At 43.7% G+C, this 18,978-nt stretch overlaps 1 long non-coding RNA gene across 4 annotated transcripts in view; it reads right to left on the minus strand.

Moving 5' to 3' along the window:
- Nucleotides 1-12,720: 12,720 nt before the first annotated feature.
- The window catches only part of LOC102556187 (uncharacterized), a 58,860-nt gene continuing 52,602 nt past the window's right edge, over nucleotides 12,721-18,978 (minus strand). For 3 of the 4 annotated variants that reach the window (XR_015623449.1, XR_015623448.1, XR_015623447.1), the window contains 3 exons: nucleotides 15,886-16,024; nucleotides 15,690-15,787; nucleotides 12,721-15,371 (listed from right to left, as the gene is read on the minus strand). This is a non-coding gene — a long non-coding RNA (uncharacterized LOC102556187). The remainder of the gene's footprint in view (nucleotides 15,372-15,689; nucleotides 15,788-15,885; nucleotides 16,025-18,978) is intronic. The other variant, XR_015623450.1, reaches the window with a different exon arrangement.

The following is an 18,978-nucleotide window of genomic DNA, read 5'->3' on the forward strand; positions in this document are numbered from 1 at the left end:
TAGGGTCAGCCGGTCCATGTCATGAAGGTCCAGTGAACAAGGAAGGGGGTGAGAGTGCACATTCAGAATGTCAAGAGACATGGTTGACGAGTACTTGAGCAATGGGAACCCCATACCATTTGCCAGATCCAAAATTAATCCCCAAAATGCATAGGTTTGCTCCCAGATAAGTATACCTTATGAAGCATTCCCTCCTTTCTCAGCAGTGAACCAGTGCTTTTGATCAGGTGCTGCTGCTTATTGGCAAGGCATTAAATTTGAAGACTGTTCAACTTACCTTCAACGCTTCCTCTCCCTCTCCAAACACACCTGCCTCATATACTAGTCTTTCTTTCTATGGTCATGTAGTGTGTCTGTCTGCTCCTCCTCTAGTCCCTTTCCTTTCCGTGTGACCCCCCCCCTTTTCTGCTTACCCAAAAGCTGCCTGTTCATTACACATAAATCCATTGCTAGCTTCTAGCAACTTCTGATTGCCTTCCCCCCACGAGAGTTCTTTATTGCTTCATCTTTGTTTGCATCACGTGTGTTATAATACCTATAGTGGCGTTGACTCTGTGTTTAAGCATTTATGTTCATTTCTCCCTAGCTCACTAGGTTAAAGTTCGTTTTTAAAGTGTGGGACCTACCATTTTCTTCTCCTTTTGACAAGGCAGAAGACAGTGCCGTAAACTCAACATAAGCCTCATAAAACAATGTGTGTGTGTGTGTGTGTGTGTGTGTGTGTGTGTGTGTGTGCACGCATTTCAGTGTCACAGTGTTGATTTTCATTTGTGCTCCTCTTTGTACTTGGAACATGTAAATGTTTCATCTTTTCCAAGTGACAATCATAGTAGTCCTTAATTTCCACAAATGATGGAACGAGGTCTTAGATTGGATAATAAAACACTAAGACAAGTGGCATCATGCCACCCAATTGCATAAAAGACCCAAATCTACACCCAAAATCGATTGTCCTATAGGATCTGATTGGCTTAGCCACTAGCTTTACTTAATGTGCTATGTAAGAGGGGCACTCCTCGCACAGGAAGAAGATGATGTGTCAGACTCAGACAAGTAAAACTGTCTGCATGAATTCTGGGTACTCCTCTGAGGATCTATTATATCAATGACCAAATTGAAGTAAAATGACTTCTGTGCACTCAAGATGAACTTTGCTTGATTTAAGGGGTGAAACTATCAGTGAGCCCCACTAATGACCTAAAGCAAAGAAAGGTCAATTCTAAAGATAAGTGAGGAGAAAAAAAATGTTCGGAGGCAGCTGGAAAATTCTAAGGCAAGATTTACATTTTCTAGAAATTGTGAAGATCTGGATATTGAAAGAAGCAGTCATAATTGATGGAGACAAGTTGTAGAAATAGACAAGAAAAAAAAGCAATAATTAGGGAGATTGGATAAGAGTTATCAGTACCTAGGAACCGTGCCACCAGGTTGAAATGTAGCACCCTCAAGAAGGATCAAGATTTTAAACATTTTGTCTTATGTGTGGATTTATGTGTTTATCACCCATGCAACCCCCCCCCCACACACACACGCTCCATTGCAGCAGGTAAATGTCAGAGGACAAAGCCAGCTTTCTCCATCCAACCATGTTCATCCCAGAAATCTAACTTAGACTTTCAAGAAACTACCTGCTGAGTCACCTCACCAGCCAAAAGTTCAACCTTTTCAATGACACGAGGTGTTTAAATTCAGGACCAAATGTTCATATTGATTTTGATAGCAAGATCAGACTGGGGATTAAGAAACGGGGGAGTAGAGTGTCAAATCTGAGCTAGATTGGGAGAGCTTGGGTAAGATGCAGTCTGGAAAGAAGCAGACATAGGCCTTTCCCCCAGGGGTTATGAGGAAGGAAGCCTGGGCTGAACAGATAGAATGCATTTCAATGGTACTTACTCTGGTACTTACAGAAGTAAGACAAACATGTTCTTAGAGATTCTATAAACAGAGGAATAATGAATTGGTTCTCTGAAACCAACATATCCCACAAGAGCCAATTTCTGTCCAGAGCCTTAAGCAAAAGTCACAGCATGCAAATGTTAGGTGGCACATGCTGTTGACTGTCAGGTGACAAGCAACCAAGAGCCACTGTCAGTTATATTCTGACTAGAGACAGGGCACTTCGTTGTTAGGTTAATTGCATTAAGGAAAATTCAGAACAGTGGTCCAGTCCTCAAGCATCATTGACTTTCTAATAATCAAGCATTATAAGGATCATAGACAAACATGAGGTGTTTCTGGTTCTCCTGGGTTCATGTCTTTGGACAACCCTAGCTATGATGAAACCTCATGGGTAACTGCCCACTATGGCTACCTGCTTCTAGAATATTGCATTGACCCCATAGTCCCAGAGAAAATTGAGCTCAATTTGGAGTCTTTGTGGTCAGAGTACTTTGTAACAGAGAAGCAAACTTCCAACTTGTTTTCTTGAGTATGGTGGTGCTATTTGGGAAGGTTGTGGAAACCTTCCACATCCTTTAGAGAATGGAGCCCCGTTGGAGAAAGTAAGTAACTAGAGGTAGGCCTCGAGGTTTTTACTTCCTGTTTGGCCTTACTTCCTCTTCTTCACTCACTGACTACTTATGTAATGTGACCAGCTACCTCCCATCCCTGTCACATGACACCCCACCATTATGGAATCTGCCAACTCAAACTGAAAGCCAACTCATTTGCTTTTACAAGGGTTTGGTCACAGCATTGAAAAAAGTAACTTATTCCAATCAGGATAGTCTTACATAAGTGACAACCTGAGACATCTCTCCTCATCAATCTTCTCTGGTGATATCAGAAGAAATAGCAGTGAAGAACATGGTGCTTGAAGGCAGGTCTATTCCTGGCAAACTACAGACCCCAAATTTCGGTTTCTGTCTACCCTCACAGATGAATTCCTTTGTTGATGATTTTCTCTTCAACTCAAATTAATTATGCTACAGAGATTTCCCTGAAGCTAACTAACGACAGATCATTTCTCAAACCTATTGAGAGCTAGTCTCACTACTTCTGTTTGTTCAAAACAATTAGCACCAAGTTTTTTTATATACGCCCATCTATTTTTGTAATCATTCTTTTCACATTTCCTCTCTGCTTCTAAGCATTCTTTGTGAATGTTGCACACATGCATGCATGTTCATACATATGTGCATATTCATACATGCACACAAGGAAACCATAAGTATTGCACCTCTTCTCCTAAATAAAGGCAACAGAGAGGAGAGTGGAGCAAATACCAAAATTGGTAAATGAAGTTTCCTAAGGATTTGAGGACAGGACAAGTCTAACCTCCCCTCAAAGCTCACTGTTTTCAGGAGTGCCTTCATTTATAATGTGAAAAATGGAGGACTCGCATACCTTGGGTGGCAAGTTATAATGAGTTTGCAGTGATGACAGAGAAAAGTAGTAGTCCCTCTGGGGTCCCCAAGCAATCTTCATTGCTCCCCAGAACCCTGAATTAGATAGAAATAGGTGTGGCTTTTGAGAGTTAGAGAAAACAAAGTTGACTGCACTGAGTGAAAGGTCTGAACCATGACAGTAAAGCTGAGTGACATCCTATGTGTTCACATACACACTCCTCTCTCAATAAGTCCAGAAAGTGACTATCAAAATTTCCCTCATTTTCTGTATAAGCAAATAGGCTCATGGGGATCAGGCAGGTTTTGCAGATTTGCACAGTGGTAAGACGGTCCATCCTACATTAGAAACCTCACCTCTGGTGTCCAGGTTCTGTCTTTCCCCCCACAGGATGCCGTGTCAGCTCTTGAGGCAGACACAGCTAGTGGCACATCATCTTATTTCCTTTTTGATAGATCTTTGTGTTTCAAAATCATTGACAGCAGCACTAATAAGATGATGAATGCAACTTGTGTTCTATACCAGGGTCTTCTGCTGCCCAGCAAATGTTTAGCCACAGAATTAAATTAGCTTATTTCAGTTACTCTTTACATAGCTATGGTCCCAGGAGCAAATCAAGCCACTCTTAGAGGAAATCTGTGAAAGTGGAACTTAGCTTGGAGGCTGTACCAAAGCTAACAAAGCAGAAGCAAAGAGTTATGGAATGTTCCCCAAAGGGTCCACATTATAGGGATGGTCCCTAGCCTATGGCATACCAGGAGACATTAAGAAATTAGGAGGTGAGCTGAATGGGAGCTTAATTGGTGCTTTGTCCTTGATGAAGTTGTGGGGCCCTGGCTTCCTTTTTTCCATTTTGCATCTTGAGAGGCTTTGCTCTGCCATAGATTTCATAACAGCATGGTCTGCCTCCCCAGACTCTCAGACATTATGAACAAATTCATGACAGAAATGATGGTCGAAATAAATCTTTTTCTTCTTTATGCATGGTTTGTCTCAGGCATTTGTTCCAGTACTAGGAAGCTGACTAATGTATCTGCTTTATTGTAACAAAGATGCACTGGACTCTCTTACCCGGGAATTGCATGGAATGTATTATCTCTCTGCCTGAGTTCCTTATCAATAAACAGATGAAAGTGGTACCTTCTCAGGGAGACCCGCAGGATTGAATGAGATAACATGTTTGATATTCTGTCCACATATTAGGCTTTAATAAATATTAGTTCCCTTTACATTTGTAGCTTTTTCAACATAATTTTTGAACCAAATTATTGATTGATGAGTAACTTGCTGTAATATCTAAGAGTAAGCTTAACTTCAAATAACTTATAATTGACTATTAAACTGAAGCAGAATATTAATCCATGGAAATTTCCAAATGCCCTTAATGAATGTGTATGTTTTGAGATAGGGTCTCGTGTATCCCAGCCTAGTGCAAAACTCACTATGTAGCAGAAGAGAACCTTGGGCTTCTGTCCTGCTTAATTCTACTTTACAAATGCTAGGATTATAAAATCATGGCAGTGTATACAGTGCTGGGAACCTAGCACCAGACTTCATACATGTTGGGCAAGCACTCTACCGACAGATGTATCTCCAGGCCTGCTCTGTCTGCAACAGAATACAAAGACTGAAAGACCTGGAATATGAGACCACATGAAACAGGTCCACATATAGTAGGATGACTTTGAAGCCGTGCTCCAAGGAAATCTCTTTGTTATCTCATATCAGGCTTTAGAATAATGACCCCTGCCTAAAAAAGAAAATCAATTACACTATAGAAAAGCGTCATCTACAGTAGAACTGTACAAAAAAACACAGAGCCTACTCGGCAATGCTAATACTTTGAAATGTGATTCATTTCCAAGAATATGTATATATCTGTACAGATAGCTATGTTCATTTGGGGTCACTATCAAATCTATTCCATACTGTATGTCCCAGTCAAACGTGATTCATGCCTTCACTTGATATCCAGACTCAAGTCTTTCTCAACAATAGAATGCTCCAGATGTTTTGAAGATGGTCTAGGAGAAGCCTCCTGATGGCATGTTATATAGTTAGCTGTTTGGCCATGAGCATCAAGTTCAGCTTATTATCCATGATGTAGTCAGCCATCATCTGGGCCGTGTCCACAGATCCAGTCCATCCAGAGACAAGGATCTCTCCGGCCATGGAATCAGAAAATAGAGCTGACGAGGAATGGATGGTTTAACCCCTTGTGCTTGCTCCATTTTTCTGGAACTTAGTCATGAATCTACCCAAATTTGTTGTTCTTTCAAAGGTCTCCAGGCAACACAAGGCTGAGAAGAAGGGGGCAAGGAGAACATCTTAGAAGTAAGTCCTGTTTATTCTTTCTCTCAGGATTATTTGCTTGCCTGAATCACAAAGTAGTTTTTCTTCTTACGTATACTTCCCATCCTTTGGGTGCAAGAACTGCTGAGTGAAGAATATCCAAGCTACTCCTGGCTACTCATGAATGTCTTGTTTCCTTTTAGCCTTTGTTTATCCTCTCTTGCTATTTCTCCCTCAGAAATCTGGGGTGGAAAGCATGATACACATGTGTCTTACTACCAATTTGGTCCTAGAAATAATATATAAGCATATGTTGTTCTCCCTAAAGGGTATATGTATTTCCTGACCTCCACCTAATTTGATTGGTTGTGGTTCGAGTAGTAGAGAGAAAGTCTAAGAGAGACTATCAGACCAGGTGGAGAGCATGCTAGAATAATCAAGGCTTCTAAGAAAAAAAAACAGTTTTGACACATGGGAGATTGTATCTCTGTGTGGATACTGCCAAGTTCTCAAGTCCTCTTCCCATAGTGACAGCAGCCTCCCTCAAACCTCAGGGATGCCCTGTCTTCCTGTCACGTTGTGAGAAGCCAGCCCAGAGATGTGTTTTGGTCTTCCTGTCAGAGAAGACTTAAGAAGTGGGACTCCCCACCTGAGTTGGCAGCACTGTTGATGCTGCTTTTGGGTTTTACCACAGAGGTCCCACTTTGCACAGATGGAAATTGAGGTGTGAGGGGGTTACCAGCTTCGCCTATCCTCTCTGATCTTCATGGGAATATTGCTGATGCCTTCATGTCCCAAATTTGTCTCGATTTTTAAAATCACCCATCTTTATTTTAGCTTGAGATGGGAAATAATCAGGGAGTAAAAAATACTCTCTGTGTAAGCAGGAAAGCTAACTCCAGAGCCAGTGAGGATGTAGGGAAGCAAATCCATTTAGCCTTTCTTCTGTGCATTAGGGACCCATGTGAAAAACTTGCAAGCAACCCAGAGAGCGCGAGAGCAGACAGCAGGGAGTGAACAAAGCAGATACTTAGTGCATATAGATAATATCCAACTCTAGTATCAGGGAGTGTGTGGCCAGGGAGGGCATCTCCTAGGAAACCACCAGATTATACCGGGAGAGACAGGCTTTAACATAAAAAGAGCTACAGGGGAAACAACGCACTTCAGCTAGGAACAAACCGTGTTCAGCAATGCTCCCGTCATTTCTTGTACAACAAATAGGCCTTCATGGCTCAGGTGCATATGGCTGCACCCAGGGTGGGGACTCCTGTGCTCCAAGTTCTCTGTAAGTGAACAACTAGGCAGAGCAGGAGAAGCAGAGAGCTGACCACTCACCTTACCAGCCCACATTGGGGCTGAGGCAGTATCTGTAATCACAGTGCTGTAGGAAAAGCATGAAACTAAGGAGATTTTTTTTTTGCAAGCAGAACTGCTGGTATGGTGTGAGGTCCTGGTAGCTGCTGACAGACGTAAGTACTCCCAGGGAAGGAAGGATTGATCACTTGTTGCTCTTCCTGGAGACTAGAGTTGGGTTCCTAGCATATATTCTGGGTAGCTCACAGCTACCTACAACTCAAACTCCGGGGACAGACACCCTCTTCTAGCACCCTCAGTACCCTCCCACACACACATGAATAAAAATAAACATAAATCTTAAAAAAGGAAAACACATATACCTTTCTCTCTCTACTACCTTCCCTCATTGTCTTTCTTTTCCTTCACTGCCTTCTAACACACAAACACATATGCACACATACGCACTCATGCACACACACATATATACACATATGCACACATATGCTCTCATACACACACATATATACACATATGCACACATACACACTCATGCACACACACATATATCACATATGCACACATATGCACTCATGCACACACACATATATACACATATGCACACATATGCACTCATGCACACACATATATACACATATGCACACATACGCACTCATGCACACACATATACATATACACACGAGGTGGGATGAGGGAGGATCTGTTGCGCTCTGCATTTTTTTACTTACTATTTTTTGTAAACTTACTTCCAGAATTCATTGGAATAAAATTAGGGACTAAAGAGGTGCCTCATGGGGTAAGAGCACTGGCTATTAATTCAAGAGGACCTGGTTTGGTCTCTGCATCCACATGGTGGCTCATACCCATCTGTAACTCCAGTTCCAGGGAATTTGATTCCCTCTTCTGGCCTTTGTAGATACCAAACATGCATATCTCTCTCCTTCCCCCTCCTCTTCCCCTCCCCCTCCCTCTCTATGAATAAAAACAAAAACTGAGTTCCATTTAGGATGCTTTTTCGTCCCTCCCCCTGCCTGCATGGCCAGGAAGACATGGGTAGAAGACATTGCCTGTCATTTCTAAGCAGAGGCCCACTGGGCATGAGCAGCCCCCATGCATAGCATCAAGTACCATAATGATGGCCATAGATCATACAGAGAACCTAAAATATTAGTACTCTCACTGATAACTGGGAACTCTTGGTTGCCTAGCAACAGATAGGGATAGCACAATCATAAATAAATATACTTCGGAATAATTTTCTGAATCTTGTCATTTAGCCATTTAACAAATACAAGCTTCCCGGGATAATGAGATTCCAAGGTTGTTCTGATGCTGTTGTCTCTTTCCTGAACATGTTGCTTCTATCTGGTTAGGGACATATTTCATCTCAATGTTTCTCTTGCCCAAAAGTGCTACTTGAGGATGTACATGCAGTCCTGCACTGGTAATGGAAGACACCAAGCCATCCTACCTACTTTGGATCCAGGGCTAGTCTGCATTCTGTGACCAGAATTCTTCGGACTCATGTGGATGCCTTGCTAAGTGATGGGGGATGGGGGTGGGATTAAAAGGACAAATCTTTGCCATGTAGAGTGAAAGGAATATTATGGAATGTGGCAGTTCTGGGCTGGGGAGATAGCTCAGTGTATGAAGCGCCAGTTGTGCAAGTGTGGATATCTGAGTCTAGATTCCCAGAACCCACAGAAAACCAGACAGAGACAAAGTACCATGCATGCTTCCAGCACGCTCACTGGGAGACAGGAGGCTGAGAGAGGAGAGGAGAGAAGCTTGCCTGGTGACTGGTCTGGCACACACAGCTGTGAAAGAGACCCTGCCCCCAAAAGGATAGAAAGGGACACTGCCCTGTCACCTCTACATTGCAGTATGTACACAGCTGTGCTGACATGCATGCATGTGCAAGCATGTACACATGTATGCAAGTGCATATGTATGAAGACAGACAGGCAGGCAAACAGACAGAGACAGACAGACAAGAGCCTGAGACAGAGAAGGATTTTTAAAAAGAAATGTGATTTTCTTAAATGAACAGGCTATACTCATAAACCAACCCCCATATTCTGGTGAAAGGAAGGTGTGTTTGTTTCTAGACATTCGTTGTCATCCAATACAAGAGTAGAGAGAGCAATGATTTAAGATGGGACAGATCTAGCCAAGTCCTACAATAATGGCCTAGCATCTAAAAGCCTAGCTTCAACTTTATCATTCATAAAAAGAAGATTATTCTGAACAACATTGCTTCAAACTATTGCAAGGAATACACAAGCTAAACAATGCAGTGTGCACTCCTGGGAGGGCGCACAATAGGTGCTTAATAAGCAGGTCCTCCACTGCTTTGCATTGCACTAGACAGAAATGCCCTTGGTTGGGTTCCCGAGACAGCAACTTTGAGTGCCACAACATGTCCCCACAGCATTGAAGAGGAGCTCTAACTCAGCTTCTTTGCAAATTCAAACCAATGGTCCCATTATTACATGCTACTGATGCTCTGTGGTACAAGAAAAATAAGGAGATATGTTCAGTATTTCACATGTGTGGAAACTTTAAAGTTTCTCTCTCTCTCTCTCTCTCTCTCTCTCTCTCTCTCTCTCTCTCTCTCTCTCTCTCCTGCTCCCTCCCTCTGGCTGTTGAAACTACTTCTGACTCAAAATCACTCCCTTCATGCAGTCTCCACCCCCCCCTTGTCCACTGTCTTATTCTGCCTCCACCTCCAGCCTTCACCCGGAACACTCTGACCTCCCTTTCCCTCCTCTTGCTAAATTTAGAGGAGAGCTGTCTCCCTGGTGTGAGAGGTTGGGGGCTGTGGCAGCAGGGTACTGAGCTGATCTTGAATTGGCTGTAGGCAGTGAGGGAAGGACAAATGTCAGGAAGACCTGCTGGCTGGTCACCCTCCCTCAGGCCCCCCTACATCAGCTCCTCAACAGAGTCTCTTGACAGGCAGGGTAAGAGGAAGAGGGCATGAGGGCCTTTGAAGTTTGGCTGCCTGTCACCGGAGCTCAAAGAGACCGAGGGCTTGTCAGAGCACAAGTCACTAGGGCTCTCCCCCTTTCCCAATTAATTCAGTTGGCTCCAGAAGGAAAAGATTGTGATCTGCCCAGAGCTGAGGCACAGGCTCGGCTCACTGGTGCGACACTGCTGCATCTTAAATCCTCAAGTGCTGGACCACAGCCATGGCACAAAAGTTTACTTAGCCCTCATCGGGCGACCTCCCCTAAGACCAAGCGCCAGCCCCAAAGGAAGTAGGCAAAGATTGCCTTCTTTTGGTCTGATCCTTGGCCTATGTGCTTGCTGGTCAAAATCAGGAATCCTGGCCCTAGATCCTCCTCTTTCTTCAGGTTTACTTTTTCCCCATCCCCAAAGTCTATCTGAAACCCGCCACCAGTCATTTATAATAGGGAACTGCTGGAAATATATGGGAAAGGAAAGAGTAACTCCTCTGAAGGCTGGGTTTTAAAAAACACAGGGCAGAATGAAGAGAAGCGAAGAACAGTGTGTGTGATTGAAACGACCACAAAGAACCCTTGCCTCTGTGCTGTCCTAATTACTTTTCTTGTTGCTGTAACAAAATGCCTAACAGAAATAATTTAAGGCAGAAAGGACTTGCTCTGGCTCACAGTTTGAGGGTCTAGCATCTTTTTTTAGGCTACAGGAGCCTGAGTCCACTGTCATGTGTCATCTAAAGTTAAGAAACAGAGGTAGGTGAATGGTATGACTCAGTTCACTTTCTCCTCTTCATTATGTCAGTTCAGGACTCCAGATCATAGAATGCACCGCTGAAATTCAGATTAGGTCTTTCCTTCTCAAGTTAACCCAATCTAGAAATGTCCTTAGAGACATGACCAGAGGTCTGTTTCTATGGTGATTTGAAATTTCATGGAGTTGACAGTCAATATCGAACACTGCATACGCCAAATTAAAACAAGGATAAAAACTATTTATAATTTTTAGCAACAATGGTACATTTGTCAGAAACAGAACAAGGACCCTAAAGCAAATACTGATACCATCTTGCCCACTTTTCACCTTTATAATTAACTGTTTTGATTTTTAATCTAAAGTTGAGTTGATGGTAGTTTCATACTCCCTACCCCCATCCAGTCAAGGGAATACTACAATCCATTTTGTCTACACTACCCTTTGTTTCCCCGGCTACAGTTGCCTCAGATTACCCACAAGCACCTAATGGCCAAGCCTGCACCCTTCCAGAGTCTTCTCAGTGAACATAGAGCAAGGATGGACTGGCACAAGGATCAGGGTAGGGCATCAGGAAGAAGCCTATTCTTGATGCTGGAATGGTATCAAGTTGGCATCTGGAAATGGGTGAGAGGTCAGAAAGGAGACTATTCCATGATAAAAATCAGTCATGTTTTCAACAACATTAAAAAGGAAGCTTCGTGGGAAAGACTTAAGGCAGAGCATCTGTGGGAAGAGCACAGCATTCTGCTCAAAAAGAATGTTATCGTTTTAAGGGTACCAGTGTGCTGGGCTAGGCAGATAACACTGGCACAGCGTTCAGAAGTCTTGAGTTCTGGTATATGTCCTATTTCCAGGCAGCTGGATGATTCTTACTGGGTCCCTTACCTCTCAGAGCCATGGTTTCTTGATCTGTGAAAAATGAGGATCACTCGTGCCAAGCGTGTCTCACGGGAATGGTATGGGGACCGAGTTCAGAGACAGATGGAAAAGAGCTTTGTAAGGTGTGTTTTGGAAGCTGTGGTTCTACAGATTGTATTGGCAAGATAACATAAGGCCACACAGAAGGATTTTAGAGGAGTAAGTCCTTAAAGTCACAAGCTGAAAGACAAGACCATGTAAAGTCAAGAAGTGGGGTGTGATTTGAGAGGATGATGTAGGATGAGGCATGCTTTTGTGGAACATCTGTACATGGAGCAAATTGGCCACATTCCTGAGTCTAGCCTTGTGCCAAAAGTATTGGTTCCTTCCAACTTGGAGGAGTCTAGTGCAAGACTATTTGTTCGTAAAGTGTTCCAGGCCCAAATCCCTAAAGAAACACAATGTATACAGGAAATTACAGAAGCCATAAGTTGCTTAGAAATATACAGATTATGTCAACACCATATGGGCCCAAACCCAAGTCCCCATTTTCAAACATGGCTACCTTTTGCTAGTTTGACCTCAACTGAGCCGCACAGGAGATGCCATTCTAAGGAAATCACATGTGGAGTCACAAGATGGTAAGGGTTAGTTCAGTATTGTTTTAGGTTGTTCCCCAGAGAAATTGGTCCCAATAATGTATCTGATCTTTGCCCAAATAGTGACAATGTATAGACCTAAAATCTTTCTACTGGACTGATGAATTTAATATATCTGGGTACCAGGAAATTGGAGATATCAGGACATTCCATGGGATGAAGAAGTGTACATCCAGCAAATGGCTTCACTGTCTCCTGAAGACATTGGGCTCACAGAGAGGGCATTCAGTTGGCAGTTACCTGTGCTGGCACAAGCCGAGGTCATCAGAGGATCTGGGTCATTCCTCTAAACCAAATGTCTCACCTCTGTCTAGAAGAGCCATGCTGAGAACAGTGGGAGCTGCTAAGTTAATGCTAAGTAACTTTGTTAGTCCCCCTCGCTCATGGCTTCCTTGTTTGGTCATCCCAACATATATTTTATTCCAACCTGTGTTGCTTATGTGTAAAAGCCAATGTGCAGAACCAGCTCTTACATGGAAGAATCATTCACTGGTTCTTCATGGCTAAATATGCAGTGTGTTTCAGACAGGGCAAGACATGGGGAAGAGAATGTAAGCTTCACTTAGTCGGGCGAGTGATCTCCACTCAGAGAAACATATTTAAGACATATCAACCAGGTCTGAGAGAAAATGAGAAAGTATCTCGAGATGACTTCAGCAGAGGACAATGGTGACAGGTTTCATTGTGATGACCTTGGTAAGGTAGAAGCTGCCAGGTCAACTATTTTGGCCTGGAGTTATTGCTACACTGTTATGAAGAGGTAGAGACTGTCCTTAACACTCAGACTATAGGGATCTGCACCCTCTGGGACATGTGGAAGCACACTCTGACTTTATGTCCTCATGTAGTATAATGGCAATGAATATTTAAAGGTATGGTGCTATAAAACTGTGGGATAGGAAGAAAACACAAGCCTTTGGGGCCTGCTTGCTACGCATTGCACAAGACTATGCACGTTTACTGCTCCCCAGCTGCTTCTTAACTCACTTGCAGAAATGCCACACCCGCACACTGTCGCTGTGCCCTTCACCCTTAAAGTGTAAAAGTCACAGAGAGGATTCGTAAAGGGTGGAAGTGAGTGAAGTCAAGGCTTAGTGCCATTGCTATATTGAAGGGAGCCTCAAGGAATCAGCACTACTCAGCTGCCCGACACTGCAATGGAGCATCCGTGAACACCCAGGAACAGGAAAATAATCTGGCCAGTCAGTGGACAGGGACTAGGCACAAAGACAACATTCTTCTGTTTGTATTAATTCTCATTGCAGTGCCTTGGAAAATACTTTCAATTAGAGTTGTATGAGCAATTCTCAGGATTTATTTCTGGATTTATATATTAAACTATTAATGCTCTAACTCCAGTGTTTGTTGGTACCTGGACACACACACACAAGCACAGACACATATATGCACATGTGCATACTTCTTAGAAACACTTTGCTGCCTGCCATGTTTGTTCCTATATATATTTCAAGTGAAGTTTCATCCTAACTCTGGCTATGCCATCTGAACATCCAAAATGTAACGTTTCAATAGGAGTAAGCTCAGAGAGGATAGCCTTGTCTCTTGCAACCCTCCCATGCCCCTAGTCTTATCAGGAATACCTGTGACACTCTCCATTCTGGGCACTTCTGCTGTGAGTCAGTGGCTATAGAATGCTGTAGTCATTGAACCCTAAATCAAGACATCCCCAACCCCACAATCTAGATTTAGACCAGTTTTATCAGCAAGTAAATTTCATAGAGATACAGAATAAAACTGAGAATTTGAATACTCATCCCCCTTCCCAGCTGCCAGTAGATTGACATGGAGCATTATCCTTGGCCATGAAGTAGGAAGGCCATTCTCCAGCTTCAAAATCCTTCTAGCAGGCAAGACTTGGGGCTGAAAACATAGGTCTTGTCGTTCCCTGGTGTCAAGATCAAGGATGACCCAAAGGGAGAAAGGAAAGCCAAGACTATCAATCCAAAAGTCTTGCTCAAAGGTACCATGGATATTAGTGGATGTGGATGCTAAGATGCATGGAGGAGGGGCCATCTAAGAGCAGGTATTATGTTCTTTGTCCATGTCATCTAAAACTGGCTGGGACTTATGAAACAATCAGACCCATTTCATCCCCTGACATAGGCTTTGTCCTGGTGAAGTTTGCACTGCAGGGGTCAGACGTGCAGGTCAGAAAATAAAGAACTTGAAGACACAGGTGTTAAAGTCCTGAAATGCACAGCTAGGCAAGAACTTGACTCATCCGCGAGATGACAGTTCTAACATGGCATTCATGGCTCCCAACTCAGAAGACCTCTCACAATATAACTATGCCACCAGAAATATAGTGGTGCTGTTTGCTTGTTTGTTTGTTTGTTTGTTTGTTTGTTTTGCATTCCTCTTTAGCCTTATGACCTTACCCACTGAGAAATTCACAATCCATGACCTTCTATAAGACAGAACTATAGGACCACAGTGTCACCCAGTAGCTGTAGAAACAGCCATCTTCTTCAGGACTGCAAGCTTCCTATGCCAGGAAAATTCTGCAGTCACAGCTACAACAAAAATCATGCTGGTGCTGATGATGCTGCAGCCAGTGGAAGACTCTGGAGTAATAGTATTTTCTTTGATAAATCCTTCAGAGCTTCCCTGAGTAGTACCCAACAGTTGTCTTTGAGGGAGGACATAAATGAGCAAATGTGCAGGTAGATGTGAGAAGTACTCATTTTCTTACTTTCTAAGGTCACCACAGCTTTTTCTGTCTAAATGGAAATCTTCTAGTTTCCTCTCTGTGACTACAGAAGGACCCCATCTTCCATAGGAGATTCTGAAGCAAGGAAAGATACAGTCAGGTAGCTGGAGTCCCCTCATATCACACACACACACACACACACACACACACACACACACACTTGTACATGCACATGCACACACACACACACACACACACACACACATATTCACACAACTTGGCTATGGAACTCTCAGGGCCATTCAGTCTCTTATGCCACATAACACAGAAGCAAAACAGCTGACTTTCATGTCACTCTACTTAACAAACTGCATGCAGGAAGCTTTAAGGTCCTGAGTCCTCCACATCTTCTTTTTCCTCCCTGTTGGTTTTGCATAATCCAAATCCTCACTAATGCTTCTTCAAAGGCTCTACAGAATGGCTACATGTGCTTGGGCTGTAGACCTGTCAGGAATCTATAGAGGGACAGAAATGCAGACAAAAAGAAAAAGTCTTGAGAGCAGGCAGGCACACACCAAGCATCACAGGCCCAGGCTTTCGTGAGTAATCATTGTCCTCTGCCACCCTTCAGTGTCGCTGTCCTTTCTCTGCCCTGCTCGGTGCACAGGCCCAGAAAGGAGAGCTGTCAGAGTAGACAGGCCTGGGCAGTGGGGAGGCAGAAGCAAAAACATCTCCCTGCTTACTGACATCTTAATAATTGCCAAGTTTTCAAAGAAACTTCCAACCACAAGGAAACTTCCAGACAAAATTGACTTACACTGAAAAGCATTTACCTGCAGTTCTTCCCCACGTGTACTTCATGACAGCATCGTGAGCCTCCTGCCTTGAGATGAAATCTTGTCAGCTTTTAAACAGAACGGAAGAGTTACTGCTAAGAGGGTTAAAAAAAAAACAATGCCAGTCAGCCTTGCAATTAGCTCAGAACTTGCTAAGGGGGAACCCAGTTCTAAACCTGAACCCCAGAAATACCTGGTAGATTCCTTGATCTCTCAAAATGTCCAAGCAGAGGGGTCTCTGCAGAGATCTGTTCACAGAGTTCAGAGCTGCTCAGTGATACTGCTGATGCCATGGGGGTATGGGCCCTCTATGATCGTGGTCCCTTCAAGATCTGGAAGAAAGGGGTCTCTCTTCATTTATTCTTGAGTGAGAGGAGGGGACAGTGTAAGAACAAAAGGGGATCACTTCCTCAGCTCACTGGAAGTAACTAGATGACTGCTATGCCTTTCCTTTTGGGGACCATTGTAACCATAGCCTTCCTCTACCAATGCCCTTCAGAGTTATCCTTCCATACCAAATCTTAAAGACTTCTCAGAGCTCTGTTCGCAGACACCATTATCCAAAAAGTGACCATGGTTCTCCTAGACATGAAGGACCTCTATTTTTCCTGAGTTGAATTCTGAGGCTCAGGCTGTGATGCACGAAAGTCTCTAGCCAGAAAGGGATTTCATCCCTTGCCTGAATTCCTGCTCCACTGGGTGACTAGCCTTAGGTGTCACACACACAAACACAGAAGCAGCCTCGTGCTTCAGACTTGTAAAATACAGGGGGTGGGGGCTGTGCATGGCCAGCATTACTGTTCTTAAAAGATCTCCTTTTGCCAGAGGCTTACCCAACATTCCCCATGGAGGCTGTGCGTACCATTGTGACAGCCTCATTGCCTGACCTGCTTGTTATTAAAGGGCACAGCTTCCTGGCAGAGACAGGGAAGAGGACCATGGTATTTGTCATCCAAATCGCATCAACATGCAGGGCACAGTGAGTAAAGAGCTTGACGCACAGACATGAAGGAGCTAATTGGAATTCTTAGAACCCATATTAAGCCAGGCACAAGACTATGTCTATATTCCAGGTGTTCCTAGAGAGAGACAGGAGGCAGAGATAAGAGAACTGGTAAGTTCACAGGTCAGCCAGCCTGGTTTACACAGCACTAAACTATAGCAAAGAGATCCTGTCTCAAACAATGTAGATGGTGAGGACCAAGACCTGAAGTTGTTATCTGATCTCCACTGTGTTAAGTGCAGACTTACACTCTTATACCTGACTCTCTCTCTCTCTCTCTCTCTCTCTCTCTCTCTCTCTCTCTGTGTGTGTGTGTGTGTGTGTGTGTGTGTGTGTGTGTGTGTGTGTGCAACCACCTCACACTCATCCCTATACTGAGGGCAGGGCATTGAAGCATGTCACTCTATTGTGCTAGGAGATCTAGCAGCTTTTGTACCCATAAGATGTTTCATCATAGGAAACTTGTGAGCTTCACCTTGGCACAGGGCTCAGGCTGAAGGGTAATTATGAAGCTTAGACGAATGCTGTTCTATGAAGAGATTGAAGAGCAGAGACTAGCCACCAAAGCTAGAGTACAGGGAACGGACATGTTGCCCTAGCCACAGAATGGGTCTAGGAGAAGGAGTCCCAGGCAAGCTGAGTGGCACCTCAGAGCCTTTGCTTCCCTGTCTTTATTGTTGAATGAGGCAGCAACTAGACACATACCAGAAGACGCCAATATGTAGTTTAATAAATAAATAATGTTGTCCAGACCTGGAATAGGCTTAAGGCATTGGATATCCCAATTCAGAGCAAAAAGCATCGAAGAGTTAGAGAATCAGGGTAACAAATGAAGGGAAGGACACTGTGCTGGACAACTACAAAGTGACAGTGGGAAAAGCTATGCCCTAGACTAGATACATGGAGTCTGGAGGAGTCGCTGGGGTGAGCAGTGAGCACTGGAAACCAGAGAACCCTGCTCTGATTTCATGGTAGGGTGTTGAGATTAGATCCAACTGTGAGTATCTCCCCAACTCTGGATTTAACGACTTCGTGGTGAGAATTCGCCAAAGATAATTCTGCAATGGGAACAAGGCAGTGATCAGCCATTGAAAATTGGCAGAGCTTCTTTTCCAGGAACTGAATGCTGAAGGCTCCTAACTTCCCAAGAGCACACCAAGGAAAGGTCAGGGCTCTCAGATGAAGGGTCACATTCATGCCTATGTGCGATTGGTTCCTCAGTGAAGTACTGCTGGGATGGAGAATGGTGAGGGATGAGGATGTTTGAGTCATAAGGGTGGAGCTCTGATGAGTGGATTAGTGCCTTACTTGTGGAAATGGTTGTAATTTTCTCTGTTCTATGGATGCCTCCTTCCCTGTGCTTTCTGACTGAGGCCTTTACCAGAAGGCTAGTGGACACCAGCATCATGTTCTTATGCTTCCAAAATCACAAGGCACCACTAACCTCATATTCATAAACTCCTCTGTCTCAGGTATTCATTTAAAACAATAACACTGAAGAAAGAGAAAGTGCAAGACAGAAAAATATAGGTAGTAGATTCAAAGGTGTGGAAGCAAGGCCGTAGTTAAGTCAGTAGACATTTGCCTGACAAGTATAAGGACCTGAATTTGGATCCCTGAGATACATTTTAAAAACTCAGCCTGGTGGTGCATGGTGCATGGTGTCATCCCAGCCATGCTCAGTTAGAAAGTAGAGATGTGAAAATCTTTGGGTATTCTTATTCCAGACATCCTGGCTTGCCTAGCAAAGTTCCAGATCCTGTCTCAAACAAAAGGAGGAAGGTACCTCTAATAGTAATTTCCACAATGATAAAAGACCATGAGGAAGGGAACTCAGAGAAGATGGAGTTCTTTGGGTATTCTTATTCCAGACATCCTGGCTTGCCTAGCAAAGTTCCAGATCCTGTCTCAAACAAAAGGAGGAAGGTACCTCTAATAGTAATTTCCACAATGATAAAAGACCATGAGGAAGGGAACTCAGAGAAGATGGAGTTTATTAGGATCAACCATTACAGAAGGTCTGTAGGTCTGGACAAGAGTCCATCATGGCAGAGAAGTCTGTGAAGGCATCGCAGCTAAGGCAATAAGGTGGGAGCTCACATCTTGAGCTGCACATGTGAGTCAAGCCCATACCCACTACCAGTACCCAGTCACTTGGGTTTTAGTTCATTCCAGATGTGGTTAAGTAGTTAAGTGGTAGTTAAGACGACCATGCAGCATCTACTTAACAGCAATAGAGAAGTAACTAAGCACCCTGTCTCCCACTCATGCACCATGCACATG

The sequence above is a fragment of the Rattus norvegicus genome, chromosome 6, assembly GCF_021556685.1.
Source record: "Rattus norvegicus strain SHRSP/BbbUtx chromosome 6, alternate assembly SHRSP_T2T, whole genome shotgun sequence".
Lineage (NCBI taxonomy): Eukaryota > Metazoa > Chordata > Mammalia > Rodentia > Muridae > Rattus > Rattus norvegicus.